Raw genomic sequence first — 23,052 nt, forward strand, 5'->3', positions numbered from 1 at the left:
GAAGTACTTGACCACCTCATAGCCAAGGCTCAAATGGGTGCTAATTAGGAGACTGGATTTCTCTGTCTCTGTCTCTTTCTTTGTGTGTGTGTGTGTGTGTGTGTGTGTGTGTGTGTGTGTGTGTGTGCGCGTGCGCGCGCGCGCGCGCGCGCGCGCGTGTGTAAGCGAGACAACAACAACCTCAGCAGGTGTTCCTCAGAAGACGTCCAGCCTGCTTTTTGAGACAGGGTCTCTCACAGCCTGGAGCACAGGGATTCAGGCAGGCTGCTGGAGTCAAGGACTGGCTGCTCCCCAGAACTGGGATTATAAATGCACAGGCCTCCAAGCCAAACATTTCACTGGCTTCTGGGCCCCGGTATTTACCAGGTCAGCATTCTAAACAGTGCAGACCAGCTCTCCAGGCTCACGGGAGGCCCTCTCCAGGGGAACTCCCTCCCCTTATCAAAGTTCTTGGTGCTCTGGCACCTGGGCCCCTTGGATTTCAACTGCAGAGTCCTTTGAAGGACTGGCTTTGGTCGGCTGCTGGCCAGTCTGCTGGGGCGGGGGCGGTGGGAGGCAGGCAGGACCAGAGCTAGCCGGGTCAGCGCCGACCTGGGCGGGGCCGACAGGTGGAGGCGGATCGGACCTGAGGACTCCCTGCCGGGCCCTGTCACCTGTGGGTTTGGCTCAGCTCCGGGGAAGGCACCAGCTCCTCCCTCTCTGGAAATCTGCGCATCCGTGGGGTGGGTTGGGGACAGCCGCACGTGCCCCCACCTTGGGTTCTGCTGGGAACCTGCTCCTGTATACTTTGGGAGACTTGCAGGTTTTTTTTTTTTTTTTTTTTTTTTTTTTTTGTCTGTTTTGGTTTGGTTTGGTTTGGTTTGGTTTGGTTTGGTTCGGTTTTAGGACTTTCCAACTACCTCAGCAGCAGGGGGAACGACCCAGTGGAGGTGAGCTGCTGTTGCCGGTAACAGCTGAAGGCAGACACAGGACTGAGGAAAGAAAGCTCCTGCTCCCCACGAACTGGCCATCACAGCCCTAAGGAAGACCTGCTCAATCAAGACCCCGGTCTCTTGTAAGTTTGGACTGGGGAGCGGCTGAAGCCTAAGGGGCGGCAGGGGGATGCCTGTTCTAAGAAAACTGGGTAAAGTGACCTGCTGGCAAGACTCCCTCCGGGCAGTGGTTCCTGCCCAGCAGCCCTAGCTGCCTTCAGCTCGTTTGTGTACAATTAACAATGGTCTGCACAGAGCCTGGCTCTGCCTTCAATTCTTCCTCCTCCTGGAGCTCGCCTGTCCAAGGAGTTCAAGGTCAGCTGTTGGACACTTTTTCACCTGATGCAAATATTAGAATCCTTCATCTCCCTTTTCTTCTTTCTGGCCTCTGCCCCTTCCCCTGTTCACATGTAGAGTTTTCTCTTTACCTTCCTTAACTTTCTTTCCCCACCTTTAAGTTGAATTTATTTTCCCTACACAATATTTTTATTAATTCTTTGGAAGTGTTATATATACATACAGAGTATTTGGATCACATTCCCTGCCACCCCTTCCCCTGACGTCACCCAAATCCACTCGACCGCGGCACTCCCCCTTCCCGACTTAAGGTTTGTTTTTTGTTTTGAAATAATCCACAAAGTCCAATTTGCGCCGTCCATATACGCCTGTGTGGGCTCCCCCACTGAAGCGTGGTCTCTCTAGCAGGAACCACACCCTTAAAACTGCCCCTCCCTGGCCCTGAAGCCATCACTGTTGTCAGTTCCTCAGCGAGGGGTGGGGGCTGGTGAGGTGAGCCCCTCCTCCCACCTTCCAGGAATTTCAAGCACACTGGGGAAAAAAAGTGAGCTCTTTTTCTTAGCAAGTGCTTATGGATACTTGGAGCTGTCTTTCTTTCTTTTCCTTCCTTCCTTCCTTCCTTCCTTCCTTCCTTCCTTCCTTCCTTCCTTCTTTTTCTTTCTTTCAATACTAATAGCCTCCAAAAGTGCACTCAAGAAGACACTAAAAAAGAAGTGAAGTCATCTTCCATGTGACACTGTAAAAGGGGACTGATATTAAAAACCATGCAAATTCATCTTCTGTGTGGAGTCCAGTACTGCTGCTTCTCTGGGAAACAGATATTTGACATTGGAACTTCTTTCCCAAGATAATGTCAGCTGCTCTACTTAGCCATATGTAGAGCAGATTGCACTGTCTCTCACCAAGGGAAATTGGGGGTTCTCTTGCCAGAGTCTCCCTGAAAAAGAGTGTGTTTAAGCTCTAAGATATTTTGAGGCACCTTTGAAAGTCTTGGTATCAGGACATCCCAGGGTTTCAAAGCTGTTGCAGTCAGGAATACTAACAGCTTGACAAATTTGCTTATTTCTGATAATAATAATAATAGTGTTTACAATCAATCACTCATAGTGGCAGCCTCTGTAACCACTCTGTCAGCACATTGTAGGTGGGACTTCTCCAGATCATTTTTTTTAATGTGGTTATTTTTTTACTGGTTATTAAGATTTCTGGACCCTGCTCTCCACTAGGCAGAATCAGAGGCCAGAGGTTACGGCGGGAACTTAGCAGAAAGAGTTGAACTGTGTTCCGAGTTCTAGATACAGATCAATCTTGAAGATCCACTGAGCCCTTTTCTATATTGATTTTGAGGTCTCTAAAAGTCCTTAACTTGTGTGTGAGTGTGATTGTGTGTGTGTTTGTGTTCTCTCTTAAGTTTCAGAGTAGGGACTTCTCTGGAAGAGCATTTGAATTCTTCTTAGTGTACTGATGCTTGTGTCCAGTGCTGGGGAGCATTGCTCTGCAGAATCTGGACTGTGGACTTTCCTCCAGGTTCCAGAAGGTATTTTGGCATGCTGGACATCTTGACAGCTGACTAAGGCCATGGGTTTCAGGACTAAGGAGACCTTAGACAAATTACTTTTTCTCTTCATGTCTCATTTTGTCCTGCCTCAGAGGATAATCCACTAGAGTGTTGTGCAGATTACTGAAGAGGTATGAAGCATGAACTGTACAGGTCAGGTGGTCAGTGGTCATTCAACAAATAGCAACACTTATTTCAATGTCCATTTTCTTATGATTTTTAAAAAATTCTTCATGATTGTTTGCTTTCACACAAAGTCTCCTGCAGTCCAGGCTAGTCTCAAAATCTCTTGGTTGCTGAGGGTGACCTTGAACTCCTAATTCTTCTATTACCATTTTTCTTTTATTAAGATACAATTTATCCCGAAATAAATATCAAGTCCTACACATAGGTGTCCAACATTTAAACAAGTACAGGATGAAGAATATATTGAGCCTGTTGCTGAATGAGTTGCCTAGACGTGAGCTGTGAGACCAGAGAGCATGTGTGAGCTCAATTGGCTTTATAACACATCAGAGCGCACAGCCACAGGTATTTCCTCCATCTGCCCTTTGCTCTGTGTGCACACCTCAGAGTTGGATTCTTAGGGTGAATATTCACCCATTGACCTGTGTAGGGAAGATGGAGAATAGGCAGGTGAGTCTCAAAGCCATTCATGCTTGTTTGGAGTGAACACATAAACTCCTTGGCTTTCCTTCCAAGCATTTTCTCTGTTGACTCCAGGTAGACCTTGCCAAGTTGTTTCACCTCCGGGCTTTGCTGTCCTCAAAAGTAACATGGGGAGTCTCCCTGCTTTTGAATCTTTCCTTTAAGGGTATTTCCTTCCTGGAGTGTAGGAAGACTAAGCTGTGTCCACGGCGCTTTCCTGTCAGGTGTCCTCAATAGGTGTCCTGCCCTACGACCCTCACCTTGATTAGACACAGGGAAACACTGAACTGTGTTTCCATCAGGCCAGGACTCATGACTCCCCTCCACATCATACAAGCCGAGCACTGCAGACTGGAGAGGCAGCTCAAGAATACTTATTGCTCTTCCAGAGGATCATAGTTCCATTCCCAGCACACAATGCAAACAGCTCATAACTGCCAACAACGCCCGCTCCAGCGGATCCCACACTCTCCCCAGGCCTTCAGGGACATTCATACACACATGGCATACATACATACATACATACATACATACATACACATACACATACCATATAAAATATATTTTAAAAGCAAACCAAGAATATGTTATCTGGCATAATTTGGAATAAATTCTAAGATTATGTTTATTCCTATTGCTACTGTGCTCGTTCTTCAAACACTACAGGCTGGGCTTTAATCAAGGTGTGCCTTTAGTCTGAGAAGGGGAAAAGGTCTCCCACTCTGCATATGTTCTCTTATCAGAAAAGAAATCAAGCCGGTTGGTGATGGCACAGACCTTTAATCCCAACACTTGGGAGGCAGGGGCAGTCAGATCTCTGAGTTAAAGGCCAGCCTGGTTTACACAGTGAGTTTCAGGATAGACAAAGTTACACAGAGAAACCCTGTGTCAAAAAACCAAAAGAAAAAGAAAAGAAAGAAGAGAAGGAGAGAAAGAAAGAAAGAAAGAAAGGAAGGAAGGAAAGAAGAAAGAAAAGAAATCTGCATTCCTATAAGAACCTGATGGTATCTCTAGTCCAAGCAGCATTCATTGCTTCCTTTTGAGCAATTAAAAAAAAAAAAAGCAAAAAAAAAAAAAAAAATTCTGAAAAAGCAATGCAAGAGGTATTGGGGATAGACATTTTGGAGCACAAAATGCGAACTGAACATTCTGAGAAGGAACTCTGACAGAATGTTGCCCTCTTGATTTTTAAATACAAAAGTCTTTTCCTTTGAATTCAAACTCCAGTCTGCCTTAGTTCTCTCTCTCCCAAATGTTGTGCAAGCTGACTGAATAAATGAATACCTTGAGTTGCCCCTTTCTGCCTCTTACAACTACGTGACTTCAAAGGAAAGAGTCTTGTTTCAATGCCCCAAAAGGCTTGGGAAAATCCTACCTACCACCAGTAGATAGAAAAGAGGATTCAACTGTTCTATTTTTGTTCATTGTAGAGAACAATTGTTCTGCAGGTCCAGACTAGCCCTATTGGTTGCTGAAAGCCTAGGTCAGGCCAGGTGTCCATTCACATCAGACCATGATGATAGGGCATAAGAAATTAGGTGAGAATTATTCTTTTAGGATATCCATCCCCTTTGTTCGTTTTCTTCCACTTAATCAATTGACTTGGACATTTGTTTATTGTACTGATACACATAAGGTCCAGCCAGAATCAAGCTGAGACTGAGCCAAGCTGCTTAGCTCAAGTGTAAATGTACCCAGAGCCGGAGTCAACATTCCTGGATGTTCGTCCTACGATGTTCCATCCCGGAAATGTTCATTTGAACAGAGCTCCAAGGTGATGCTGTTATCTCAGAAACGGTCGTTTTGTGCACGTGGTGCACTTGCAAGTGTGTGCATGTGTTCATGTGTATATAGGTGTGCATGTACCTAGGTGGAGATCAGTATCAGGGCTCTTCCCTGATTGCTCTTCACTTTCTCCTCACTGAACCTGGAGCTAGCTAATTAGACTACGCTGGACAGCCAGAGAGCCTTGAGGATCTGTCTGCTTCTGCCTCTCCAGGTCTGGGAATATCAGCATGCTACGATGCCCAGCTTTAAAAAAAAAAAAAAAAAAAAAATGGTTTCCAGAAACCAAACTCAGATCTCTATGCTGGCATGGTAAATAGATACGTTACCAAATGAGTCATGTCGGTAGCTCCCTTTCTCCTCCTCCTCTTTTCTAGTGTATCTGTGTCTGTGTGTTGTATATATGTGTGTATCATGCAGGTGTGCATACGTGTGTAGAGCCCAGAAATCAACATCAGGTGTCTTTTATCTTTCTTGCCCCATCTTACATTCTGAGGCAGGGTTTTCAACGGAAACCAGACCTCACTAATTATCTAGTCTGGCTGGACAGGTTTTCCTTAATTCAGTGTTTTTTAAAAATATTTTTAATACCAACGAAAGTGTCATCTAAACCAGTTTTCTCTGAGCACTTACAGATGAAAGTCCTTAGGCTTCAAGAATTACTGTAGAGGAATGAGTTCTGGACTAGGAAGGTGGGTCTCAGTGTTGTAGGTGACGATTAATATTTACTATTGGTTTATCTTTTATTAAAGCTACTTAATCCTAAATAGCTGTATAACCAAATCACCACACAGAGACTATGATTTATTTAATTAACCTAGAACACAATGCTGGGCAATAGTTACTCCAAGCCCTCATAGTTTCCTAACATTTAGATTTCCCACATTATACTTGCTTTTAGTGAAATCTTAGGTCCGGATCATTCTCCACGTTATTCCAATACCGCTCCTCCAGCCTTGCTCTCCCAGCTCTCCTCTGCCCTTCTCTCCTCCTCTGCCTCCCATACCTTCCTGTCCTCTGGCTCCTCCCTCTCTTCCTGCTTCCTTTCCATTGCTCAACACTGTGGCTGGTTGCTTTATTTTGGCATGTTTACACAAAGCTGAGACAGGTGATGCTTAGAATAAGTATCACAATGCAATGTCCAGATAGAAACCAGAGAGTGGGGAAGAGAAATCAGCATTTGAATGAACAAGGGTAAGGTGTATACATTTCAAAAGAACATTATACCAACAGCTTAGTCATCAACCATTTTATTAGATTGAGCCATATTTTCTCTCAACTCTGGATATAAATTCCCAGCTGAGTATTTCAGTTTGATCTGCCCACCCACCTGGAGAATCCTCCTGACACCCCGTCCAGGAAGGGTGAATTCAGCCTGTGTCCAGCTCCCCAATGTGTCTTTTGGAAACCAGACCTTATCCCTCACTGTCCACAGGTTCCATGACCTGTAGGTGTCTAGGGAGTGAGGGAGGCTTCCTCTCAGTGTTTGGTAGAACCACAGAGTCAGGTACTTCGTAACAGGGCACTGGTGTGAATCACCTCCCGCTTTCCACATGACTGTAGAGTCCAAATATCTTTATATTTTGTGACTCACTTTGTAGGTTTCTCCTCTTTCAGCTGAGAGAAACTTCAGTAATTCTCCACACCTGCTTTCAAGAAACACGGCATGTTACAAGGTTAGTCATTATTTCAGAGTTCAGAGGGAACTCTCTCCCTCACCGTGTGCTTCTCATCTTCCCATTTACTTACGTAGCTTAAGAGAAATAAAGACTGGTTCACCCGGCAGCCTACCATGCCCTGGCTGCAGAGGTGATGGGTGGCTTGTCCTGTGGTCCTGGAAGGGCACAATGTGGAGAATTCTGTTTACCTGCATTTCAGTTTTCTGTTGAACAGAACTCTGACAGAAAAAGCTTCAGCCTTTTTTAGAAATTTTATTATTTTTTTTCTTTTTTTTTCCAGTGAAAGAAAGCAAGTCAGAATGACCCTTGAATTGCTAATGTCTGTCACTTGGAGAAGGAGCAAATTATTTTCTGGCCTCTGTGTTGCTGTGTATAGAACATGTGTTCTGAGTAGCCGCCTTTTTTTCACTGCCTCTTTTGCCAGCTGAGGTGCAACATAAACTATTTTAATTAATACTGTGTCACCAAAAGGGATTGAGGTAGCCAATTGAATTCTGCCAAGATAGAGTCTTTTGATGAAAACATATCTTTATTGATTGAGGATGAAAAAAAAAATCATTCTTAAAATGAAATCCAGAGGAAAAAAAAATCACGTCCCTCAGAGAAAATTTCTGAGTGGCAGGCCGAGATTAACATCATAAAATTGAATTTGTGCTTCAAGCCTTTGATGTAATCAGCAGCTGGGAGATGGTGCTGCCCTAGCTGTGTGCCCTCCGATTATTGTGGAGAATGAAATAAGGGTTTCTGGTGTCCCTCCTCCAAGAAATACAAACAAGGTATTACCAGGTAGTTTCTTGCTAGTTAAAATGGGTTGGATCAATTCTAGGCCTCTTAGGCCCTCATTGGCCCATGAACTGTAGGAGTTGAGCATTTATTCATGCCCCAGGGACAGAATTTTTGGCTGTTGCTGCAGAGTGACTTCTTTGGTTGGTAGGAACCAAGCGGAGCAGAGCAAAGGGGGTCCTCTTTGCCGGGGACTGCCTTGGAATGGGAAGTGGCTGGGGAAGGTTAGAAAGCAAACTGGGAACTCGTAACTGGAGGACATGTTCTTTTGTAAAAGTCATCTCCGAGGTGTGATCTTAGGATGCACGACCACTTTGTGTTTTCTCCTGTTTTTGATTAGTCCTGGCACTCTGAAAAAAAAAAATACCACTGCCCACACCTTTGACGCTGAGTGAGTAATTAATTGGCTTTGTAGGTTAAGTAGCAAAGCATCTATTGGGAGACTCACCCTCAGACTGAACACTGGCTTGACCCTCAGTCACCCTGTGGCTGTGCTCAAGCTGTAGTTGTTTTGTGCAGGCTTGCTCATGTGGAGTATAAACAAGAGAAGACATTATCCTAACCCTCACTCTAAGCCCCTTTGAGAAGTGGGATGGGCTTTGAGGTCAGACAGACATAGGATATAATTATTCCTCACCAAGGAACTCAGCTTTGGCAAGCCTCTTTTTTTTTTTTTTTCCTTAAGGTTAAATAGCAGGTGTGCAGATGAAATGGGAAAGGTGGGAAACGCCCCAGTCCCAGTCCGTTGTTGAGGTGTTAGCCAGCCTTCAGTAAGCATGTGTCCCTGGGTTATTTAAAGGTTTCCTTATGACTGAGAAGGAGAGAAAACACCAGTTGGAATCTGGATGCATTCTCAAAGAAGGGGTAATGAGAAGGGTCAGGGCAAAGGAGATTCCATGTCATAGATAAGGCATGCAAAAAGGAAATAGATCTGCCTGGCTTCTGACAGAAATCAGGTAGTAGACCTGAGTTCAATCCCCAGGACCTGCTTAGTGGAAGAAGAGAGCCGACTCTCACAAATTGTCATCTAACTTCGCATGTACGTGTACACACACACACACACACACACACACACACACACACACACACAGAAGAGAGAGAGATCAGAGATGTGATTTTTAAAAAGAGCCTAGTGGCCTAGTGCGGCCAGATGCACTTGTAACTTCCTCTGAGGAAAGCCTAGGGTTAGACCCTCAGCCAGATTAGCCAGCCTATCAGTGAACTCTGTATCACCAGGCGACTTAGTCTCAAAGAAACAGGTCTATGGCAGCTGAGGAATGACATCTGAGGTTTTCCTCTGGCTTCAACAGGGAAGTGAGTATAAACGGACGGACGCTTACATTTACACCCACTGGTTACCTACGTAAGACAAGGTTCCTTTGTGTTACAACCTTCAAGTCCCGTATCTCCACACTTACCACCCTGTAGGCCTCTGTAGGTGTAAGCGTGCAAGGCAAGAGAGGGGCTTAAAGCAGTGGTTCTCAACCTGTGGATCCTGACCCCCTTGGGGGGGGGGGGTGGTCAGCTAAGACCATCAGAAAACACAGATATTTATGTCCTGATTCATAACAGTAGCAAAATTACGGTTATGATGTGGAGATGAAATAATTTCATGTCTGGGGAGCACCCCAGCATGTGGAACCGTATTAACAGCGTTGGGAAGGTTGAGAACCACTGTCTTAAAGGCTCCCACGCAGCCTGGTCCTGTCCACCACACCAACAGAAAGTACCAAGTTCACAGGCATAGGAGGCGTCCATAAACAGACTTGCTCCCCTAGAGATTCTGGCCTCTGCCTTCTCTGGAGAGAAGAGAGAGAGATTCAGTGGCAGCGCACTCACATTCGTTAATGGTTTGTGTGAAACTTGGAGGGGAAAAAAAAAACAAAACAAAACCAAAAACAACCAAAACCATGATGCAAGAGTCAAGGCTAAGGGACAGCTGAGCCTTGGTGAAGCATGTTTGTCTAGGAAGAGCCAAGGAGTGAAAGACTAGCTCCTGCCAACTTCAGGAAAGATGCCTTCTTCACCCTTCAGGCGCTCATGCCTGCTGACATCGCACTGGCTCCTTGGCTGCGGTGGTGATTTCTAGAAGGCAGATAGATGCCTGCGCCTTACCAGCCTGGGCTGGCCCCAGTGCTGGAGGCAGGCACATGCTTTGTTACAGCCAGAGGAGGTGGACGTGATTCTCAGTGGGTGTGTATGCTTTGGGCTTTGGACTTAGCTGTTATCCTCCTGTGGCAGCCCCCCCCCCCCCTCACCCAACCTCCCGGAGCCACATTTGTTTCCCCACAGGCTCCTGCATTTGCTCAAACATGGCGTCTGGCATCGAAGAAAGATGCAGCGTTCTCAGACTCAGGCAAGCCGTTGGAGGTTGATGAGTGTCTTAGTCCCTCTTGTGAAAATCCTTACAAAGCGGGCGAAGTCTTACACGCTGAGGGTATTCAGTAGTTATTTTGAAACAAAGGCAAACAAATTAAGTGGGGAGTGAATCGTGTGGTAGACGATGTTGCTTTGCTCACTAAATGACATTAAGGATCCAAAACAAAGGGTGTTGGGGCACATGGAATATCCTTTGTGTTGGGAGAATCTCAGCACCTTTCTTTGACTTTTTAAAGGTAGTGTGTGTATGGGTATGTGCGTGAAAGTGCAGGTTCCCAGAGAGTCCAGAAGAGGCCATTTACTAAATTATCGGCTGTGATCATAATTAGCTGTCTAACATAGGTACTGGGAATGGAACTCGGGTCATCTGCAAGAGCAGTTCCTGCTCTCACCCTCTGAGCCATCTCTTCAGCCCCTGCAGTGGGATTTTAAAGAGGCAGAGAAAGCTCAAAACAGTGGTCAAAGATTACTCACCCTTGTTATCCCAGCACTTGGGAGGTGGAGGCGGGAGGATCAGAAGTTCCGAGTTATCCTCAGCTGCATAGGTAGCTGAAGGGCTACCTTGAGTTATGAGACGCGCTAGTCCTGAAAGCCAAGTGAAATGGAAGGAAGAGAAAAGGATCTCGCCGTTGCAATGTACTGCAGCCATGTGTTCCAGTAGGACACAACAAACATATATGTTAGTGGATGTTGTTATATTGTGCATTTTCAAAAATAAAACCAGCATATGCAATGTCATGATTCTGTGCACATTCATGATTCCTAAAGATACGCTTATGTAATGTGATTTATTCTGTTTCCCCCCCCCCCCCCACATAGAGATGTGGAGTTGAGGGAGCACTAACATGGTGTTGACTCCACTTTGGTGACAAGCAGGAACATGTGGGAGGAAGGGAGCCCATTGCCAAACAGGAACCAGAGGTTTATTCTTACACAGATTAATGTTTTCCATGTGTTAACCTAAGCAAACATGCTAGGCAAATTCTTTTCCATATTGTTCTTGAATATGAGAAAAACATATGACTCAATACTGAAATAGGTTTGTAGAATTCACAGGCATAAAAACAACTGCTCTGCCAACCACATGGATTCATATTTAAGGTTAACCGCCGGGAGAGTCTGGTAAAGACATTGAGAGTTTGTTTTTCCCGTTTCCCTAACCCAGCAGGCTCCCAATAAGTATTTGTTTGATTTAATTGAGAATGGCCATAGGAGATAGAGAGATGGCTCAGTGTTTGAGAGCATGTGCTGTTCTTCCAGAGAACCTAGGTTTGGTTTCCAGCACCCTGATCCATTGGAGTCCAACAACCTGAAACTTCAACTGAGGAGCTGACCCTCTCCAGGTCTCTGTGGGGTATCCCCCTGTCACACACATAATTAAAAACAAAACAAAACATAATGAAATAGATCTTTTAAAAATAGACTACTAAAGCATGCTATATGGTTTTAGGTTTAAAAATTGCTTTAAGAATAAATATTTGGGTAGTTAAGTGTAGCACAATCTAAAACAAAACAGCAGCAGCAGCAGCAGCAGCAGCAGCAACAAACCTTGAAAAAACTAAAATCCTTTTAAGGCCCAACGCTAAAGTTTTTAATACAGGGACAATAGTTCTCTGAATTGTTCCCAGGCTGAATAGACATGAAACTGAGTGTCACTCACTAAAGATTTCCTTGAGCTTCTCGAATTTCTTTTCCCACGCTAACACCCATCTCTCTAACAATAACTGCATGGAACAAGCTTGGTGGTTTAGTTCTGTTAGTGCTGTGGCCACACAGTTTAAAAAGAAGCAGGTAAAGCTGGCAGGCAATACTTTGTGAGAACCTGCAGCTCGGCAGGCAGAGCTGGGAACTGCACTGGAAACTTCAGCTGTCCAAAAACTGGGAGCTATTTCTTGGTTGGTTTGCTTTATTGCATGACCCAGGAGTGCTGAGATTAATTTGTATTTCTGCTGAATTCCTCCCTTGACCTCTGAGTGATTTTAGCATTGCTTTGTTACCTACTGAGGTTATATCTGCCTAAAACATTACCTTTTGTTGTTGTTGTTGTTGTTTTGTTTTAAGATTTTCCAGTTTGGTGGAGTTTAGTTTTCTAATTTTGTCTTGATTTGTTTCATTAAAAATATATTTTTTAGACAATATATTTTGATGACAGTCTCAACTCCCTCCACTCCTCTCAGATTCTCCCATCTGGTTCCACACCCTTTCTATCTCTCTTCAAAAGAAGCAAACAAGCAACCAGACAAACAAACATCTAAGGAATAACGATAAAACAAAAGAAGATAAGATAGAAACAAACAAATTGGAATAAAACAAAAGAGCCAAACAAGAAAAGAGCCAAAGAAAAAGCACAAGAAACACATATAGGTACAGAGACCCTCATGTTCACACACACTCATAAAAGCACAAAACCGTGGGAAAGATTTTCATCTTCTGAGATCCTCCGTCTGCATTATCTTCAAGTTTGATTATACAGGTCTTTCACTTGTTCAGTTAGAGTTGCCCCATGATATTTTTATATTTTTTTGAAGGCTAGTGTAAAAAGGTGTGGTTTCTCAATCTGTTTGTCATTTGCATGTAGGAAGACTACTGCTTTTTGTGTTTATACTGCATCTAGCTACTTTGCTGAAAATGCTTATCAGCTGTAGGAGCTTCCTGGTGAAATTTTTAGGGTCACTTTTGTATGCTGTAATATCATCTGCAAATAAAGGATACATTGACTTCTTTCCTTTCTATTTGTATTCCCTTGATCTGCTTCAGTTGTCTTATTAATAGCTCTAGCTAAGACTTCCAGCACTATACTGAAAAAGCATGGAGAGGGTGGAAAACCTTGTCTTGTTTCTGACTTAGTGGAATGACTTTGAGTTTTTCTCCATTTAAGTTGAGGTTGGCTATGGGCTTGCTGTAAAATGCCTTTATTATGTCTAAAAGTTTTCTAAGTAGCAGCTAATCATTAAGTTGTATTTGATAAGGAGCTTGGCTTCAATGTTGGCGAAGGGTTAATTTGAGAGTGATTATGCTTCCAAGGGTAGAAGACAGGATTATGCTTCTGAGGATAGAACACAGGATTTGTGTGTGTGTGTGTGTGTGTGTGTGTGTGTGTGTGTGTGTGTGTGTGTGTGTGGTCAATTCAGCAGATGCATTTATTATTGTTGTTGTTTTGCCTTTTCTAAGGAGTGATCTTATTCAAGAAATCTTTGGAAACCTCTGTAAGCAGGCAGGTTTTGGAAGAAACATTTCTTCTGGGACCATGAAGAGAACAAAAGAGGCCTCAGGTTCCCAGAGGTCCAGGTTGTTTTGTACCTGTGTGGTTAAGGTTCCTTGGCAGGGACCATGCTGTAGAGAAGCTCTGCCTTTCTGCTGCTTTCTTTAGTTTGCTTCTGCTTCATTTTCCAGCACAGAACTGGACTTGGCCACCAACTAGCCATCCAAGTGACAGTGCCAGCCTATTTCTTCCTGTTTTACATCATTGTCCTTCTGAGGTTCATGAAGGCAATTTGTGCACCGTAACTAGACTAATTTGTTTATTAGATAAAATTACTGTGTTGTAATTAACTCACAAATAAAACATCTCATTGATAGATAAAGGGAGCCACTCAAACACTTGCCCACTTCCAAATTCTGTACAAATAAAATGGCCTTTCTGGATTCGTGGATCCTGACTAGGGTTTTACACTTTCACCAACAATTATTGTTCTATTTACTTAAAAAAAAAAAAAAACAACTTTATATCCACTTTCATGATTCTTGTGAACCAGTCTTATTTAAAGAGTGTGATTCAATGAATTTTAACACTGAAATTCCTGTCATCTCCACCTAAACTCAAAATCTATTTAAAAAACTCCCTTTAGCATAAAGCTGACGAAGTTATCTCTTTTGAAAAAAAAAAAAAAAGTCCCTTGAAGTGATCCATATTGGTCCCTGGCTGTGGGTTTAGAAGGGTACAATATGATTCTGCATTTAGCAGAGGGATTCACATTAGCCACACTGGCCTGATCTGAGACTCAAGCTCACATCACGGGTGTTTTCCTTTGGTCAGGAGGCAATTATGAAAGCTCCTACCTTGTACCACAGGACTTTCTTTGGTATTTTTTTCTTGTCTGTCCTTAGCCAAAGGGTCTAGACTGGTCTGTCTGTGGGTCTGGGTGTGTCCTCCAACAAAGCTATTTATGATTAAGCAACCCCAGTGTCCATTAGACGCTGCCCGGTGTCTAGTGGCAGAACCACATGTCTGTCAAGCTAATCAGTCACTCTGCCGGTCTCAGATAGATGAGAGATGTGAGGACAGATGGTGAGGGAAAGTGATAAAGGCGAGTGGAGGAGTACTGTCATGGTGTCATTCCTTGGGACTGCTTGGCACTGTCTGTATAAAGAAAGGGTTGGAAGAGCTAGCTCAACTTTAAGAGCAGTGGGTGCAGTGTTAAAGTCTAACTAAAAGATCCTGTGGCTTGGCTTGACCTCTCTCTTCTTCCCTCCCTCCCTCTTTCTCTCTTCTTCCCCCTCCTTTTCTTCCTCCTTCCCTCCCTCTCTCCCCCCCCTCTGTCTTTCCAGAATAATCTGCAGAGTTTGCCAGGAGACCTGGTTTTGGTTCTGGCTCAGCTGTTCTTTCCCTGGGTGACCCTGACCAAGTGATCACCTTTCCAGAGCTTCAGTTTTCTCATCTGTAGAAAAGGAAGAGGCGCTTGTGACCTTCAACACTGCTGTCTTCAGCTTGGTGTGATTAGAGACCCGCAGACACACTTATGCAACACAGTTATATTTTAACTTTAAACAAGCAAGAAATAATTTATGAGCATGTTCCACATATAAAGCAGTAATTGTGTGTGTGCGTGTGTGCATGTGTGTGTGTGTGTGTGTGTGTGTGTGTGTGTGTTAGCACTTTTAGGGTTTCGAAAAGGCCACATAACTAGTTAGTTTTAAGACTCCATTCGCCACACCCTAGAATTACCTGAGAAGAAGCTTCAGCTGAGAAACTCTTTAGATCAAGCTGGTCTATGGGCATATCTGTAGGGGATTGTCTTGATCATTAATTGATGTAGAAGGGCCCTGTCCACTGTGGGTGGCACCATTCTCTAGGCAGGACATCCTGAGAGATAGGAAAGAGAAAGCTAGATGAGAACAAGCGGGCAGTATGGATGCGTTTGTTTCTCTTTGTTTTTGACTGTGGCCTTGACTTCCCTCAGTGATGAATTGTAATAGGAAATTGTAAGCCAAATAGATTATTTTCTTTCATAAGTTGTTTTTGATTAGGATGTTTTATCACATTGCAAGAAAAAGTAAAACTAGAAAACAACACTTACATGAAAAAAAAAGTGTTATTTATCTGAAATTCACTTTTAACTAGTTAGCTTGTGGTTTTATTTACTAACTATGGCAGCCATAATTTTCTCCCCAGTAGTTGAATAGAGTATCATCATAGAATTTAGAATTTATGTTAATGAATTGGATATTGTTATGGCCAAATGTCCTGGATATACTCACAATGCCTCTGAGAAATAAATAGTACTGCCCAAATAGTAAAAGTAAACACATGGGCTCTCCTACTGGCAAGTTATTGTTAGACAACTCTCCAAAAAATCATAGTGATCCCTTGCCTCAGCCATTCATTCATTAGACATACTGGGCACCAATTACGAGTGAGGCAGACAATGAGTATCCATACTCATTGTTAACCTACTGTCAATTTTCAAAGATAAATTTTGCCAATTAAAAAAATATTATTCACCCTTATTTTATGTGCACTGCAGTTTTGTTTGCATCTATGTCTATTTGGGAATGCCTGGTCTTGGTGTTATAGACAGTGGTGAGCTGCCTTGTGGGTGCTGGGATTTGAACCTAGGTCCTCAGAAAAAGCAGTCAGTGGCCTTAACCCCTGAACCATCTCTCCAGCTCCAAATTTCTCCATTTTTACAGATGAGAAAAAACAAGGCTCCAGGATCAGTTTCTCACCACTAAGACAGAAGAGGAAGGGAGCACAATGAATATGGCTCATTCTATCACATCTTCTTGCTTCTTTTTCTTTCCCAGGAAAGCACGTTTTCATGGACAGTGAAAGAGATGATAGTGTTCAGGACACACACCCAAGGCATCTGTTCTTTTTGGTGAAATACAGGCAGGGAGCCTGAAGTGATCACTCTCCTCTGAGTGTGCTCTCTGGGACCAAGAGGGCTCCTTCCTAGAGAGGCCATATTAGTACTTCTTCATTACATGATGAGAGTTTGCCTCCATAATTTTATCTTTTATTTTTAAGTGTGTATGTGAGAGTATGTGTGTGTATTTGTGAGTGTGTGTATGTTCACATAAATGGGCTGGTGCACAGAGGCTGGAGCAGGGTGTCGGATCCTCTGGATCTGACAGCCACAGGTGAAGCTGAGGAACCAAAAGTGGGTCCTCTGAAAAAGAGCAAGTGTTCTTAAGCACTAAGCCATCTTTCCAGCCTCCAACCTCCTCACTTTCGAGTCCCTTCCCCATTGTCTAGAATTGAATATCATCACTTCAGAAATAGTTAGCAACTGTCCTGTCTGTCAGACGAGGTGTAGGGTGAGGATAGGGTAGAGACTCACAGCTCCCTAGGTGTTTCCTACTTGGTGGCACAGACCAGCTTTGCAAGGTGACCTGTGGCGCCATTGTTAGAATAAGCAGAGCACTGAAATTTAAGCCTTTCAGTATGATTTACTTGAAGTCAATCTGAGCTCATGCCTTGAGTTCCTGCAACTGTCATCAGCTGTCAACACACCCACATGACCAGGAGGCTGGATTCTCAGGGGTGGATACACCTTCCCAAACTCTGCAATGGCATGAGCCTTCTACCGTTTAAAATTATTCTGTCCCTGTTCATGTTTTACCGTAGTTAGTGATTTCCATCCTTTGAAAACACGGGTTAGAGAGTTTTGATTTCTTCCCCAACCCTGTCTCCACCTTTCCCAGGTGATATGTGGTAGGCTCGCTGCTGGGAAGTTGCTCTTCCTTTATATCAGATTAGAGGTCAATTGCTGGAAGCCCAGAGAGCAGTTCTGCTGATCTGGCTGTAAAGATAGGTGAGCCTCCCTCTGCAGGAGTCAACTGATATGCTAATTCTGGACAGCCAGCTGCCTTTACTACTTCAGGGTGTTAAAAAGAAATGCTCAAAAAGGGAGAGTCTTGATGATCTCATTGCATAGGGCTGAATCAGAGATAGACATAGTTGACAAAGAAAGGGAAAGCCTCTTTCCTGATTTGGTGGTTTTTTTCATTCCAAGAAGACGACGGAAAAAATACAGGACGATGTGGGGCAGGTTTCTAAATAGGACCAATATGGGTGAAAGGGGTAAAGGATTTAGAGTTTATTAAAGGATAAATATGTGTCCATAGCTGTTTCAAACATCCCAATTATCACTAGGCATTCAAATGAGAGATACAATCATTGCAAGCTGAGGGCCTTGAAATGGTGGTTTGTAAACCTCCATTCCAAAGCTTTTAAACTTGTCTTGACTTAATTATTTGAAGCAGAATAGGCAAACTTCTTGGGTACATAATGCAGAAATTTGATTGTGGGCAGTCTACATTTTTTTGTAGACTATAATAAAATTGCTGTACATAAGAAGTTTGGTACCCAAACAGTGAAGTTTGATTTATTAGAGCTGAGTGGAGGAAGCCATTGCCTCATGTATGTGAGACCTTGGATTTGATTCCAGTGCTTAAAGGTTTGATTTGATCAGGGTTTTTCTGAGATGTATAAGGTACCTCAAATGACATCCTAAGCTTTATTAGGAACCTCTCACATATTGATAGAGAAATCTTAACTTTATGAAGACACTTTAAAAAAATTGACTGCAAATAATTGGAGGTCATAACCAGCCCCCAGTTTTCCATCCTCCTGTCTGAGGTACATTTCTTTTAACCTGTGAGCTGGAGAAATGGGCTGCCATTTTGCTTAAGACAGTTTATGTAGGGGCTGGAGAATTTCAGCAGTTGAGTAGGCAATGATCTTGTAGACAATTCGAGTTTGGTTCCCAGCACCCATGTTACACAGCTCATAACCTCCTATAACTCCAGATCCAGGAGACTGATGCCCTCTTCTGGACTCTGCAGACACTGCGCTCATGTGCACATTATCCATACAGGACACACACATACACGTGGTTAAAAATAAAATACATGTTGAAATATAAATTATGTAGACTGGTCCTACATGTTTTCATTTATAAATATGTATTTACTAGTGCTGCAACATTACGCCCCCAGTTTACCAATATTTTTCTACCACCCTGAGACTATATATAGAATATACATTTTACATAGTTTATTTTTTTATCAATGATTGCAGATAACTCAACACAACTGTATTTGATTCATAGATTATTATTTGTAAAATAATGTATGGTTTTTCTCTATATTGTTTTTTTCTGAATTCTTTGTGCCTATCTAGCTTTTCTTGTACATAAACTTTTACTTTTCATATTTAACTTTTTATCTTTTTTCATTCTTTTCCTTTTTTAAATATATGCATTTAAGGCCATAATATTCCATCAAATAGGAAAACCTAAATTTGGCTGATCTTATTATACAAGTCTTCATTGTGTTGGGGCCTTGATAATATCTGATTGTTATTATGTGTTTCTTGGTTGGTCACAGACCATTTAAAACACATTGTTTCTATTCTAAATATCTTTAGAGGAAATACATTGTATATGTGTATTAAGGGTATTAGAAGAAATATAACTTAAAAATTTAGGCTTTTGGACAAATATTGCTCCTATATAGTATTACCCTTTTCTAGTAAATGATGTATTTAATAGTTGTGTAAAGGGTTGTTTCAACATCTAACGGTGGCTTCCTTTAAACCTCATATTTCTTTTTTTAAAATTATTTATTCACTTTACATCCTTGTGGCCCCATCCCTCTTCCCCTCCCAGTCCCACCTTCTTTTCCCTATCCCTCCCCTTTTCTAAAGAAAAAGGGAGCTCCATTTCCCATCCAGCCCATCTCATCAAGTTGCATCAGGACTGAGCATGTCCTCTTTCCCTGTGGCCTGGCAAGGCAGTCCCACCAGGGGAGAGTGACCAGAGATCGGGCAAGTGAGTCCATGTCTGATACAGTCCCCACTTTGCTTACTAGAGGAACCACAGGCTGTTTATCTGCTACATCTTTGGAGGGGTCCTAGGTCCAGTTCATCCATAGATCTTGGTTGATGCTTCAGTCTCAGAAAGCCCTTCAGAGCCCTGGTTATTTGGCTCTGTTGGTCTTCTTGTGGAGCTCCTTTACCTTATAGAAGCTTTTCAGTTTCAAGGGGTCTCATTTATTAATTGTTTATCTTAAAGCCTGAGCTGTTGGTGTTCTGTTCAAGAAGTTGTTTCCTGTGCTGATGAGTTCTAGGCTCTTGCCCACCTTCTTTTCTAATAGATATAGTAGTTCTGGTGTTATATTGAAGTCTTTTGATACACTTGAATTTGAGTTTTGTGCAGGGAGATAAATATGGATCTATTTGCATTTTTCTGCATGTAGACATCCAGTTCAACAAGCACAGTTTGTTGAAGATACTCTTTTTTTTTTTTTCTCTCCATTGTATGGTTTTGGCTCCTTTGTCAAAAAACTCAAGTGACCATGGGTATGTGGGTTTATTTCTGGGTGTCTGATTCCATTCCATTTATCAACCAGTCTATATCAATGCCAGTACCATGCAGTTTTTTATCACTATTGCTGTGTAGTATAGCTTTAAGTCAGGGATAGAGATACCTCCAGAAGTTTTTCTATTGTGTTCTGTTTTGTTTTGTTTTGTTTTTTTCATATGAAGTTTAGAATTGTTCTTTCAAGGACTGTGAAGAACTGTGTTGGCATTTTGCTGGGGATTGCACTGAATCTCTAGATTGCTTTTGGTAAGATGGCCATTTTTACTAAGTTAATGATGAGCATGGGACATCTTTCCATCTTCTGATATCTTCTTCAGTTTCTTTCTTCAGAGACTTGACATTCTTGTCATAAGGTCTTTCATCTCCTTGGTTAGAGTTACAACAAGATACTTTATATTATTTGTGAAAAGTGTAGTTTCCATAATTTCTTTCTCAGCCCACTTATTGTTCGTGTACAGGAAGACTACTGATTTTTTTTTTAATGAATTAATCTTGTATCTGGTCACTTTGCTAAAGCTGTTTATCAGCTATCAGAGTCCTCTGGTAGATTGTTTTGTGGCTGCTTATGTGCACCATCATATCATCTGCAAATAGTGATACTTTGATTTCTTCATTCCCACTATGTATCCCTTTGATCTCCTTTAGTTGTCTTATTGCTCTAGCTAGGACTTCAAAAATAATCACTTGATCATCTCATTAGATGCAGAAAAAGTCTTTGACAAAATTCAACATCTGTTCATCATGAAAGTCTTGGAGAGATCAGGGAAGCAAGGCTCATAACTAAACACAATAAAGGCTATATACAGCAAGCCAATTGCTGACATCAAATTAAATGGAGGAAAACTCAAAGCAATTCCACTAATATCAGAGACAAGACAAGGCTGTCCACTCTCTTCACACCTTTTCAATACAACTCATATTTTAAATGCTATTGATTACAATTTATGTGGCGTGTCATTACTTGGCTTTTATTTCCAGCTATGGCATGCTAATGTCTTAGGAAGCTTTTGTAACTAGAATCTGTTCTGCGATAGCCTAATTAAGGAGCTTTGTCTTGGGTCTAGAGTGATGGTTCAGTTGTTTAGAGTACTGGCTGCTCCTCTAGAGTACTCAGGTTCTAGAGTACTCTGGAGTACGCAGGTTTGCCAGCACCCACATGGTGTTTCACAGCCATGTATAACTCTGATCCCAGGGGATCCAAAGCCTTCTTCTAGCCTCATTGGGCATCAGACATGCACATGATGCACAGACATATATGCAGACAAAATACAGATGTTGGCATAATGTTCTTGTGGAATGTATACAATTTACCCTTGTTCATTCAAATGCTGATTTCTCTACCCCACTATCTGGTTTCAACCTGGTCATTGCATTGTGATGCTTATTCTAAGCATCACCTGTCTCAAGTTTGTGTAAACATGCCACCATTTGTTCTCTGTATTTTCAATTAAACAACCAGCCAGTGCTGAACAATGGAGAGAATAGGGTGGGACATCTGGAGGAGAAAGAAGCAGGTGGGAGGAGTCATAAAGCAGAGTCTGCAGGAGAGGACTTGGAACCATGAGGGGAGATGAATCGGACCTAAGATATGACTAAAAGCAAGTACAGTGTCGGACATTCTGAATGGGAGGAAGCTATGCAGGCTTGGAGGTTTAGGATGAAGTAATTATTGCCCAGCATTGCGCTCTAGGTTAACATCCTAGTAAATACATCCCGGTCTCTGTGTGGTGATTTGGGTATACAGCTGGTTTAGGAATAACCGCTGCTTAACTAAAAGATAAGTCAGTAGTAAATATTAATGTTAGACAACAGCATATACACAAGAAATAAAAAAAAAATTTATAAAAGAAACTTTGTATTTCTACTAGCAGTTTCTTCCACTTACTTTTACTATAATTTCTGGGATGTTTGAATGTGAATTTACACTTAAGTTTGCATTTTCCTCTTCCTGATGCTGCTTCTTTGCTCTTGAGTTTTTCTCTTCTATTGACCAATATTTTTTCCTTTTTCTCTCTACTGCTTGATTGTAACACCTCTTGGTTTCTTTTCATATACTGTCATGATTCCTGCCTTAAGAAGGTTTAATCAGTATTCTTTCCTTCAGACCGAGTTAACACGGTTAACTTCCACTTTTATGTTTTTATCTAAATTTTATGTTTCCCCTCTAGTGTATTAGTCAACATCCATCTTTTATGACTATGTTAGTCCTACCTTGATTTCTGTGATAAACACCATGACCAAAACCAACTTGAGGAGGAAAAGATTTATCCGTCTTGTACTTCCAGGTTATAATTCATCATCGCAGGAAGCCATGGCAAGAACTCTTAACAAGAACAAAGACAGGAACCATGACAAACCCTGTTTGCTATCTTGCTCCCCAAGGCTTGCTCAGCCTGATTTCTTGTACAACTCAGAACTACCTGTTCAGTGGTAGTACTGCCCACAGTGGGTGGGGCCTTCTCACATCAATCAGCAATCAAGACAATTCCTCACAGACATACCCACAGCCAAGATGATCTGGTCTATCCTTCAGTTGTTTGTACCAATTGCACCTAAGGCCTCATGAATGCAGTATAAGAATGCAAGCTCTCCACTAGTGAGCTATATCCCCAAACCTTAAATTCTTGAGAGAGAAAGAGAGAGAGAGACAGAGAGAGACAGAGAGGGAGAAAGAGAGATATCACTACGTAGTCTAGGCTAGGCTTTAATTAGTATCCTCCTGCCTCAAGTTTTCAAGACTTTTGGACTATAGGTTTGTGTAACAAGGCCTGGCTTTTTCTTCTTTGTTTTTTATTTTTAAGGTTTTAATGCCTTTGTCATTTTAATAATTTCTATGGTGAGTTTTAGATTACTCACTTATTATTAGCCCCCAGGGCACCCTGATTGCTCATGGTTTATTATTTTTGTGGGCTGCGTTGTAACTTTTTATTGTTAATTTACTTACAATTGCAATTATGTTTCCGTAAGGATTCTTTTCAGACTTGGTTTGTTACAGTATCTTTCAGAATTCTACCCCCCTCAAGCAAACACACAAAATCCAACTTTAGTGAAGTATACTTGACATGTAGAATACTTTAATAACTATGTAGTAAATATGTACATTTGAAGCATACATTTTATTATACAGACTTATACACCTACCACCAGAGTTAAGATAATATTTTTTTTACCAGACTCAAAGCTATCAGTATTTGTGACCTCCAGAGATTATTCATCAGTTAAGACACCACACTGCTCTTGCAAGAGGATGGAGTTCAGTCACCAGCCCTCATCAAATGGTTCACAGCCACCTATAACTCTAGCTTCATGAATCTGACTCCCTCCTTTGGCTCCAGAGAGGCTGCGCT

At 42.3% G+C, this 23,052-nt stretch overlaps 1 protein-coding gene across 1 annotated transcript in view; it reads left to right on the forward strand.

Moving 5' to 3' along the window:
• The first annotated feature begins 1,015 nt into the window (after window positions 1-1,015).
• Wdr72 (WD repeat domain 72) overlaps window positions 1,016-23,052 on the forward strand; it is a 171,803-nt gene continuing 149,766 nt past the window's right edge. Inside the window, exon 1 of the mRNA XM_055598804.1 lies at window positions 1,016-1,054. The gene's annotated coding sequence lies outside the window, so the exon portion shown is untranslated. The remainder of the gene's footprint in view (window positions 1,055-23,052) is intronic.

The sequence above is a fragment of the Psammomys obesus genome, unplaced genomic scaffold, assembly GCF_907164565.1.
Source record: "Psammomys obesus unplaced genomic scaffold, mPsaObe1.curated_primary_1811, whole genome shotgun sequence".
Lineage (NCBI taxonomy): Eukaryota > Metazoa > Chordata > Mammalia > Rodentia > Muridae > Psammomys > Psammomys obesus.